The 12088-nt window shown below is 41.8% G+C and overlaps 1 protein-coding gene across 1 annotated transcript in view; it reads left to right on the top strand.

The window, feature by feature from the left end:
* The first annotated feature begins 394 nt into the window (after positions 1-394).
* The window catches only part of gabbr1b (gamma-aminobutyric acid (GABA) B receptor, 1b), a 154491-nt gene continuing 142797 nt past the window's right edge, over positions 395-12088 (top strand). The window contains exon 1 of the mRNA XM_086136028.1: positions 395-698. The gene's annotated coding sequence lies outside the window, so the exon portion shown is untranslated. The remainder of the gene's footprint in view (positions 699-12088) is intronic.

Genomic DNA, 12088 nt, shown 5'->3' with positions numbered 1-12088 from the left:
TAATTTTTGTTTGAGTTTTGTCAACCTGTTATTGTGTATACTATATATGCTCAATAAACAAACAAACAAACTACGAGTCACTGTGGGGACTAGAAGCAAGATTGGCTCTCAGAGCATGGAAAGTGGTGGTGGTGAAGTTTTTTTAAATTATTATTATTATTATTTTTTAATCACAAAAAAAAAATCACTAATTCTGGATAACTGTGACAACTGTTTTATTTGGTATTGGATTTGGTATTGGACTTGCACTGTCACACATTTTCGACAAATCCTCTTCCGGAATGTGATCTGCGGACCGAATGTTGCAGTGACGTCACAAGAGAGCGAGTGATGACGGCGAAGGAGAGGAAGGAGGGGCCGAGGGTCGAAGCTCCACCGTGGTGGGGGGGAAAAAAAAAAACGTCGTGGGAGTTGACGTGCGTCTGTCAAGTGTTTCTCATTGTGCCCCAGCTAGTGTGTGTTTGCGTGCCTTGCATAGGCACGTTTTGTGGAAACCGAACATCATTCAGTGAGCTGACACGATTGAATTACAGCCACGGAGCACGAGTGCTCCGAGTTCGGACGGGGGGAAAAAAACCCCGCTTTCTTTACTAATTGTCCACGGGAGACACTTTTTTCCCCCCCTCCACTCAAATGCAGGCACGGACACTTCAACTCAATCGATGACAATTCGCCTATACAGCCGCCCGCTGCTTCTTGTGAGTATCACTCTGCTGTATTACAATTGCTTGGTGTTGAACTTTTTATTTATTCCCCTCCCCGGGTGTAGCATTGTGGCGCATAAATACGTTTGAAGCAGAATACTACATTACTCGCTCGTCGCCCGATAGTACCATACCGGTTCGTTTGTGACGTTAGGAGCACATCGGAACGCCGAAATGTGTTGGCGGATTTCAAATCAACCTTCCACCCGCTGTGATTAAGCACTCACACGTGCGCTCTCCCCACAAACGAGCCCACCGGGCAGTGCGTGTTGCTCAACTACACCGCGACGTGCTTTCCATACGTGCCCGGAGCGATCGCTCGGTGTACCCAACGCGATGGCCGGCAGCTGACGTCACCGCGATTGAAGCGGTGAGGAGACCAACTTGGTACTGGTTTTATGAAGACAAGTAACCGATTACAATGTGGCTCTTGTAGACTGCCATCCGTCTGAGGTGGAACATCCAAAGAAAGAAAGAAAAAAATGACCGAAAGAAAACCACCGTGATTGACCGTGACTTTTTGACTGACTGCCGATCGTCATATGTTGCATTCTGTGATCACTTTTTGTACGACACTGTCAGATTATAACACTCGTGCAGAACTACACGATGAGTATTAAAGGCACAATGTAAAAAAAGAGAAAAAAAAAGTCAAAATATGTCAACATATATGTCAACATATTTCATGAAGTCGTAATTTTATGAGTGTAAAATTGCACAAAAGTCATTGATCAGAATACAGTAGTCACATTTTTACCCAAATACGGTAATAATTTAAAAAGTCATGACAAAGTCATCATTTTATCAGAAACGGTATTTCATTCCTGATTTGGCAAGAAAAAAAATCATTGTGTCACCCAAAAACGTTTAAAAATAAATATACTTGGAAAAAAATTAATTTTCCCCCAAGAAAATTGTGGTGTAGTTTTATGACAAATATAATTTAAGAGGGAACATTTAAATGTTCAAAAATAATGACTGATGAAAACATGATTAGAACAAAAAAGTCAATAATTTTGACATCTTGTATAAATGTTTTTCAATATTTCATATTCTGTTTAATTACTTGACATACGCTTTGTGTATGACGTTTCTTTAATCCTGCTTCTCATTTGCTGGGGTTTTTTTGGTGATCCACACAGCACTTTGGTGTCATCTTTTATTTGTTAAATAAGAAGTCATATTTCGTGATGAATAATTTTCTAACTTTTGCTCCCTCCAATTGTTTTCAAAGAAGTCATCCAATATACTGTGAACTGCTTCATATTTTAGTGTACCTAAATAAGAAGCCCAAATATGAAGTATTTGAAAAACTCTTATTTTGGATTGCAATAGATTTTGCAGGTATAGCTGACATGATATAGGTAAAAACTGATTTTGATGCTAATGGTTTAGGGTTACAAGCTAATTTATCCTTACTGATGCTTGTTTTTGCTTGGATTGCCACTTGAAAATAGAACAATGATACCCGGGTTGAGTCGGTGGGGCTGGTCGTTCTTATCGTTCTTTTTTCTATTTGAAAGTTGCAATCTCGAATGGGGAATCTGAGGAATCAGCATGACAAGATATGCAATTTGCAGTGTGAAGAATGGCATGCAGGGTGTGCTAATCTGCTGAAAGATGGATGCCTCCACAGTATTTAATGACAAAACCTGTTTATTAAGCCTTTCATGCACCCCGTAACCCAATAACATGGTAAGCTGTCCACTGGAGTAACCGCTGTCCCCGAAAGGGTTAATATGGATCCCTCTTGGCAATGTCTGTGAACCCGCAGAATGACAAAATGTAACACCAAGTGTATGAACTTGATGAGGTCGTTGCCTCGTAGCGCTGTCCATAGGGGTGTTCACATGGCACACATTTGCATCGGTGCTGCACCGACGTATTTTGTTGCGATATATCTTACACCGGTGTAAATTTTGTGGAGCGTTCACATGTATGAAGCTGCTTACTAAAGAGAAGCGTTTTAACCCCAGTGCAGCCCCACTTGCGTTTGCACGGCCGTTTCTGCGGTCATAATACGAAAATAAAACACCCGCATGTGTAAAGTGTACTTGCTTTTCCCCCGCCTTGTTTCTGACATCTCAAAAAAAAACATGGTTAATACTGCTCCATACAAATCAACGCTGTGGTCTAGCAGAAACCGTGAAAGGAAAGAAGTGCAAAATACCCAGGATGCAAGTTATGCCATACCCGTATATAATCAACTCTTCTCACGCATAGCGAGTCTACCTCTGTAGCGTTCACACGTCCCATTTTACAGTGAAACTCCTCTACAACGAAACCTACATGGGCGAAAATACCCCCTAGTGTGAAAAAATCTTCATGCATTAATACCATTCCCACTTTCCTGCCCCCCATACAACGAAAAAAACCCTGTTGCGTTATACGAAATTTTTTTCTCTGCTCTTGCCTCGCGACGAGATTCACTACAATGAAGTCTAATCCAACAGCGCCCTCTACTGCTTCGTTCGCAAACGGCAACAGCAACTACCACACTGGTTTACACATGCGCAGTAGTCAAGGAAACATTTGTTATTGTTAGTTTCAGATGCAGAAAGAATTTTGCAATGCTAAAATGGCTACAAAACGGATCTTTGAATGTCAAGCAGCTAAGACAAGAAGAGCTCTGACGCTGCAAGAGAGGGTAAAAGTGATCAAAATGAAAGACGGAGGAAACAAAATAAAAGACATTATCCAAGAAATTGATGCAAGTGAAAGTGAATGCTGATCCTAAATTTCGCAATTTCTTTCCCTTTTTTTCTTTCTACACTGACTAAATGAAGTGTCAAATAAGTGTGTGCTCATACTTATGCGCTATTGGAATAAAAAAAAAGAGTACACATGCATTAGTGTGTGTGTGTGTTGACATCTGAGATCAAATTTGCTACAGTAAAAAAAACCCTGTTGTGAAAAATTTCTTGCTGCAAACATGATTTCATTGTAGAGGAGTTTCATTGTATATCGGTGCTGCCCGGCAAACTAGCGTTTACTCCGGGGTAAATTTTTAAACCTCCTCCTGAGCAGGGTTAATATGCTCCGGTTGAAGCTATTTTTAGGGGCTACACCGGTATAACTTTGTACGTGTGAACGCTCTACGGGGGGCAGCCCCGGCCGGTGCTACACCGAAGCAAAAGTTGCCGTGTGAACACCCCTCATGAGTTGTTTAGCGTCACCATCCCACCAGAGAGGGCCATATGGATTCCTGTGTTGTGATCTATGGTCTGTAGTGAGAGTGTCGAAACAGCTGCGGACGATATTTCAAGAAATGTGTTCATTTGTATAATTTGTGTGCTTTAAAGATTTTTTAAATGTCGTATACTTTTACATCACATTGTTGTTTGAAGGAGTCCCTATTGCTCCTTTGGTAAGCCATGGGACTGTGCCTGGCCAAGATCTATTGGGTGCATGCTCAGCCACCAGACGCACAATTTTGAGCCTCACCACCAGGCCTGGCTCCAAAGAGGGACCTGGTGACCCGTGTCCGAGGGAAAACGTCATCTAATATTTGTAATTTTCCTCGGGGTCTTTTGAGCTGTGCGCTGTCTGGTCCCCGCCCTTGTTTATGGATGACCCAGCCAGGAGCAAAAAGCCCCCAGACAACATACAGCGGCTCCAAGGATTGGGGAAACACGAACACCTCTACCGCGATAAAGTGACGGCTTAGGGAGGACGTCCGAACGTGTGTACTCAGATTGCAGTGTTACCAGGCTCCATAGTGATGATCGATTTTTAATTTTTTTTTAAAGAGCATTTCAGATTGGCTAATTCTATGTACCTGCACAGAATAAGCACAAAAAAACAAACAAACAAAACTTCTGTCACTAGAGATGAAAGTCCTCCGGATTTTCCCGGAATTCCGGATTTTCACATTTTCATGAAATTGCGGAAAATTTGCCTGAAATTAATCCGGAAATTAGTTGAAAACATTGAACGAACACGTGTTTGAGTTTGTTGTTTTGCTTTCACGGGCGTAGCCATGTTGAGGCACGAACACTAGTAACAGTAACACCCCTCCCCTCACATTGTCATGGCCTCACCATATCTCGGAGATTTCGAAATTTCGGCGTGAACGGAAGCCACAAAGGATGTATGTGTGCACACAAAAGGCAGATTAATCATTGAATGCTGAGTATTTGAATAGCGTTTTGTGTAAACTAATTCACGCGTGATCGGCCAGGTACGGCCCCAGCGCAATGTTCAAACAGGAAGACAGGCAAGCTGACATACGTGCAATAGATGCGAGTGCTAGGAACACGTTCAAGTGGTCAAGGCTTGAGGAAAAGGACTTGAACTGAGATTTTTTGTCCGACTGCATTAGAAAGGTCGACAAACCTGGTAAGCCAGTTAAAATTATATATATATAGAAACACATACACACACACACAGTCATACCTCGGTTTTCAACCAAAATCCGTTCCAGAAGGCTGTTCGAAAATCGATTTGTTCGAAAACCGAAACCATGTTTCACACTATAATCAATGAAAATCTCATAAAGCCCGAGTAATATCTTAGCAAACTTTTAAAATGGACGAGACTGGACTTGTGTGGATAAAGCGGTTCAGAAAATGGATGGAGGGATGTTACCTCGTACTGAATTGGTGCCGTTGTTAAATCCAGCTTCTTTCACCTTAGACAGCTGGCCAAAATAAAACCTCTCCTCTCACATGAACACTTTGAGACAGTAATTCATGCCTTTGTCACATCCCGGCTCGATTACTGCAATGCCCTTTACTTTGGAGTCAGCCAGTCCTCCATTAAGCGCCTTCAGCTGGTCCAGAATGCCGCTGCTCGCCTCTTGACTGGTACTCGTAAGAGGGAGCACATAACTCCTACTCTGGCATCCCTTCACTGGCTCCCCATACATTTTAGAGCTATTTTCAAGATCCTCTTATTTGTTTTCAAATCTCTGAATAGTCTCGCGCCACCTTACCTCTCAGAGCTCATCCGCCCCTACACACCTGCCCGGCGCCTCAGGTCTGTGGACCAGACTTTTTTAGAAGTACCAAGAACTAAACTGAGGCTCAGAGGGGATCGAGCCTTTTCTGTTGCTGGTGCCTCTCTCTGGAATGACCTCCCACTGAACATTCGGCAAGCCTCCTCGCTGCCCATCTTCAAAACCCTCCTCAAAACTCACTTGTATTCTTTGGCATTCGACTCAGCATGACTTAGATTTGTTCTTGGTTTTACTGTTTGGTGCTTTCTACCGCCTTTATTACCGATTTGTCTTACTGTTTATTGTGCATGTTAAATTGCTCCATGTACAGCACTTTGTATGCAGCGATGGCTGTTTGAAAGTGCTCTATAAATACTGTTGACTTGACTTGACTTGACTACTGTAGCGTAGGGTTGCAGAGAGAGTCCATGGTTACAGCCATTACTTTAGGTTTTATTAGTTCAAGGTGTAAAATAATGTAATCTACAATTGTCATGATGAGAGAGAGGGAGATGTTACTTGACTTTTTATGTTACAATGTTCATGTTTATGTTAAATTTGGTAAAAATAAAAGAAAATGTTTGCACAGTTTGTACAGTATTTTACACATTACATGCTCTCTTATCACATGTGTATACCGTTTATGGTGTAAAATATTTAAAAAATGCTTTAAAAAAAGTTGTTTTCTAGACTTGGAACGGATTAAAATTTATTACATTGATTATAATGGGAAACATGGTTTCGGTTTTTGAACAGCCTTCTAGAACGGATTATGGTCGAAAACCGAGGTATGACTGTATATGTATTTGTATTTTCCGGAATTTTCAGCAAAGTCCACTTTCATCTCTAACTTACACACTTCATGCTGTTGTGACGTTTTCCTCTTAAGACAAGCAACTAGCAAAAACCTTTCAGGTAAATTGTCCTCTATTGGGTCGATGTCAGGTTGCCATACAGTGCTGCCACCCCCCCCCCCCCCCACTTTCATTTGTCTTTTTTTTTTTTTTTTTGGAAATTGAAGCGAATAATTACTCATAAAATAAAAACTGAATACCAGGTAGAACACATATGGCATGTTATAGTCAATTAATGAATTTAATTATCTGTGTACATGTCATCTGAATGATGATCAAGAGTACCTTTTAGGTTCTTCATGTTTAAGAGGCAAAAATAATTTCCATTTGCAAACCCACAAAGATTGTCAGCCACGTGAAATTAAATTGGGGGTGGAATACTGTCTTTATTGTTATACAATAGCACCAACCTCAATTATAGCAGCAAGTTGCAATGACAAAAATGTTTAGACTTACTCGTTGCCTCTAAACAAACATTGCAAACATTATTAACGTCTAAATATGCCTGTTGGTCAGGTGAAAAAACAAACAAAAAAAGACAGCTGTTGTCCATTTTGCCAGACTATTCATGAAGTGGTTATTATCAGTTGTCACAGGAAGCACATACCGTATTTGATGCACCAGGCGTGCTCAACGTATTTGTACCCTGGCCAGAGGAGAAGGAGGTGCAAATGCTCGAGTAAACATTTCATAGCATTCATTGAACTGTGTTGGACGGCCTTGTACATAGAGTACACCCTGAACCGGTTGGCAGTCGGAGACGAACAACCATCCGCGCTCACACTCACACCTCGGGACAATTTCGAGTGTTCCGTTAACCTGCCACGCGGGTTTTTGGAATGTGGGAGGAAACCGGAGTACCGGGAGAAAACCTGCGCAGGCCCGGGGAGAACATGCAAACTCCACACAGGAAGGCCGGAATCGAACTCTGAACCGTGAGGTCGACGCTCTAACCACTCGTTCACCGTACCACCCTCAGGTGTACATTTTCGATTTAAATTGGCATTCGATAATTTTATACGCGTGTTCATTTCATTTTTGCTCGAAACAAAAGCGCGTTCGAATAGATGCGGTGGCTGTAACGACACGCTCGACTGACTCACTCAGGAGCTTTGTCATCATTGGAAATCTGAACGAAAATTGCGTGCAGTTCATACATATCCTGTTTTTGTACTTTGTGTTGCTCTCTTTTTTTTTTTTTTTTTTCAAACACTGAAACGTGCTGTCTAAATAAAATGTAAAATGGATTACGCCAATTTGGTTGGCTGCAGTCGGGGTTGGTGCTGTTCAATCTGTCTCTTCGCCATTCGGAGCCATGGCAATACAAGAACAATGCGATCCCGTAGCCAAGGGAAATTGAACGCCTTATTTGCACCACTCGTCCAACAGCGTGAATCTGCGCCGTACCGCACTGTGAAAGGAAAACGAGAGAAATGATTCATTCCCAATCTGAAAAAAAATATTGGTCCTATGAGACCGTGCTAAACTTTGCCTTTCCTTTATTTTTCCACAATGTTTGTTTATTTATTTTACATTTGACTGTTCTTTGTTTCTTTCTTTATTTATTGTGCTCTATTTATGAAATTTTGCCCTGTATTTGCGAGATATCCCCTCCAGGGGGTTGCAACCGTTATTTATTTATTTATTTAGTTCCAAGGGAATATCTTTAAGATGAAGCATGCCAGAGGGAAAATTGATCAAATTGCTTTGACGTGTTGAATTAAAATGCGATTGGACTATTGGCCCGCACGATTCGATGAAATCCTGACTTTGCGCGAGTGGCTGCACCCTGAGATGGAGAAGGGTTGAAGAGTTGGCGCGTTCCTCCTCGGCGGTCATCCTCCGTCATTTGTTTAAGAAACAAACTCTTGGCCTTGGTTGTGCCCTTTGTCCTTCTCCCATGCCAGGAAATGGTTCCATTCCTTGTCAGTTTTTGTTTGTAAAGTCTGACACACACACACACACATATACACACCTATGAGTGTTTCTGCTCGCGGCATTGGCGAGCTCGGTTGAGATTTGCTGCGCCGCCACGGGGGAGAATGCGTGTTCACACTGATTGCGGCCCTCTTGATAGCGGTAAGGGTCATTCCTGCTGACTTACTGTCTCTCGGTAGCACCGAACAGTGCAGATTTATCGTTGCCTTCACCGCTCAGTGTTTCCTATTGTTTATTGCTCGGCCTTCGTTATATTCCTTCCCTGTTAGCCCTTTTGGCCCTCAACTATTGTAGATTTCACTTTGAGGCAGTGTCCTCCTTTACAACCTCCAACAGTTGCCGGTGTGACTAATAAACATTGACAAAGGGGATTTGGTGTGTTTTTTGCTGCCTCCTACCAGACAGTCTGGTATGAAAGAAAGATTGCAGTCGTATATATTGCGTTCGTGAAACTACAGCGTGGTGTACCATTAAAGTTAACAGCTGTGTAAATAATGAGGACTAGAAAATAATTAAAATAAAAAAAAAACCCCAAACAAACGATAAATGATTAAAAAGGTGAATCAGTAATGAAAAGAAAAGCAGTCGAGCTCTAAAGGTTGAACGTAAGCTGTTCAGGGACACTGAGGGAAATGTAATTACAGTATTTTCTGAACGAAAAAGGCGCTTCGGATTAAAAAGGCGAGCCTTCAATGAATGGCCTATTTTGAAACTGTTTTCATATATCAGGCGCATAGAATAGAAGCTACAATAATGGCCTCGTTTGCGCTATGCATCCACTAGATGGAGCTACGCTAAAGGGAATACAATACAATACGGTTTTATTTATATCGAGCCCTCACAATCGCTGCAGCCATGAGAACTGGTCACAAACACGGACATGAAACATATCGATACAAATGACATTACGAAACAATAAATGAAAGACAAAAGTTCTGAAATTGATTCAACAAAAAGGCACACAAACCTTGCGAGCTCACATCGACAATGGCAAATATCCTTCCAAGTCTTGCTTGTCTCCTCCTTCCTTCGTTGAGTCAGCAGTTAACGATGCTTTTGGTATTGTCTTCATTTCAGAATGGCTGCACGGAGCTCGCAAAGTAATTGTCTGTTTACGTGTGTTTTGGTGAATGCGCATGTCAATTAGTGTCGGGCAGAACCCTTTTACGTTGCAATTGGAAGCAAGTGCCATTATCAAACATGATGGACAGCTACACATGTTTGTGTGTACAGTACGTATACAGATGGAATTTCTCCGAATTGTGCAATCCCTACCGAGCGCTTTAAATCAACAAACAAATGAGGGTGAGATGTCTTGCCGTAAATCAGGGGTGTCAAACTCATTTTCGTCGCGGGCCAATTTGGAGTTGCTTATTCCCTCGGAGGTTCCGTTATGACAGTGATAACACAAAATGATTACTTGTACACAACAGATGAATAGATTGCTCATTAACATCAGTCAAGTCAATTATAATAGTTTGTTCAATTATTGTTCAAGTGAGTGTCAACAGGGTCACAAAATTCTTGCAAAATCTCAACGTTATTGATTTCACATGACAGTTTGACATTTCGGTACAGATTTTAGCAAGTTGACACAATTTTTCTTTCGCGGGCCACATAAAATGATCTGACGGGCCGTATTCGGCCCCCGGGCCTTGAGTTTGACACATCTGCTGTAAATGTTTGATCACCTTTTGTTGTTTGAGTTAATGATGTGCTCTGTACATCATGAACTCATTCAATCGCAGTCATTTTCACTGGAGCAACCCCCTCAATCCCAGCGTTTTACTGGATTTTGACTGAGCTTGCGAGGCCCACAGAATATTTGGTTCTTATGCTATATAAACATGAAGCCTATCAAAATAAAGTTTGGACGCTCTTCTTTCAGCAGAAAAAAAATTTGTTTCTATCGTTTTCCATTCTTCAGCAATCAGCATGACAAAATGGCTAGGTTTCATGGAAATAGTGATTCCTGGGCAAAAAACTGAGAAAAAGAGCTTTTTGTAAAATCATGCATTACAGGCACGTGAGGCACCACTGCTTTTTTTTTACATGATTTACAATACAAACGGCTTATTCTCATTTACAGATTGCATCAAACCCTCCTCCTCTCTATGACGCAAAAAAAAAAGACGTATGTACAAGTACGTCCTTGGCAGGCGGAGCCTAATTTTAAAAAGACGTACAAGTACGTCTCGTGGAATGAAAGAGTTAATATTCCCGAGTCCTTTCATGTTTTCCTTCAACGGACTCATTCTGGTTTTGACGCTGCTATTACAGGAGGATTGCTGAGCTCCTTTTGTCTTTATTGTCAACTGTTTCAACTGCTGCTCACATTATTATTTTTTTGGGGGGGGGGGCTCATGCACCAGCAAGTTCACAATGTAACTCAGCTGATACAAACTTATTTAAAAGGACGGCGAAGAATGCTCTGCAGTTTTCATGAACCAAAAGGAAAAAGAATGAGACATTGATGAGGACATCACTAAGAGTCTCCAACAAATGCCACAAGTCTCCCTCACTTCAATGTGGTGATCAGAAGGAGCCGAGATGGTGGCGGTGTTGAAAAAAAATAGCTTCATGAAAACCATCGCTCAGAGTCTTGACACACTCCGACACACAAGCAAGTACTCCAGCTTCTTATCACACACACACACACGCACGCACGCACGCACACACACACACACAAACACACACACACACACACACACACACACACACACAAATCGGAGGAATGGAAGAGCAACAGATAAAAATAAAAAGACCCAACATGGGACAAAAAGATTACTGACCTGCTTGACATGATCAAACACGCGACTGAGGAGATTCAACACCCGGTCAAAAACACCTCAACTCCACGGCAAAGCATTGCTGTACATGAGGACAAACCAATCGTTGTAGAATTAATTAGCCCATCGAATATTCAAGTTTTTATGAGGTGGACGCATCCGAGCCGGTTGAGCCCCCCACCCAAACTGGAAGTTTAACAGATTGGCTAGCTAGCACTAGCTGTAGTGTGACCTTCGCAGTGAAAAGATGGAAGTACAGCTAGCAGAGGATGATAGCCATCTTGTTGGGAACTGTACAAGATGGCTGCCGCAAAGGCCTTCAACGGTGCCTTGATGCTAACTTTGTCTTTCGGTAAAACAGCCAGCTTCGAAAAATGGAACCAACATACCGTATTTTCCGCACTAATAGATGCACTGGATTATGAGGCGCACCTTCAATGAATGGCTATTTTGTAAATTTTTTTCATACATTAGACGCTTCGCATTAAAAGGCGCAACCTACAATGCCTCCACTAGATGGTGCTACGCTACTTCATTCAACTCGAGAGGCATCCGTTCAACTTGAGAGGCGTTCATGACCGCCTCTGAAAAATGTAAAATAACTATTACTGTACTTAAATTAAACTACGAAAATTGAAAATAATGCATCAAAACAGAAAATCAAGCGAGGAAATCGCAAAATAAATTCTATATCCCCCCCCTACAGAATTTATTTTGTGATTTCCTCGCTTGATTTTCTTTGTGGTTTCATTGAAGTAAGAATTAATTTACGTTTTTCGGAGACGGCCATGAATGCCTCTCGAGTCTAACTGAAGAAGGCACGGAGACGGACAAAGACGTACCTGCATTTGTTGAGACTGTTTTAAA

This window comes from Hippocampus guttulatus, chromosome 18 (genome assembly GCF_054856545.1).
Source record: "Hippocampus guttulatus isolate MCC_2025c chromosome 18, RoL_Hgut_1.0, whole genome shotgun sequence".
In the NCBI taxonomy this organism is placed as follows: domain Eukaryota; kingdom Metazoa; phylum Chordata; class Actinopteri; order Syngnathiformes; family Syngnathidae; genus Hippocampus; species Hippocampus guttulatus.
The sequence above is the reverse complement of the archived record's forward strand: the minus strand, read 5'-3'. Positions and strand labels throughout refer to the sequence as shown.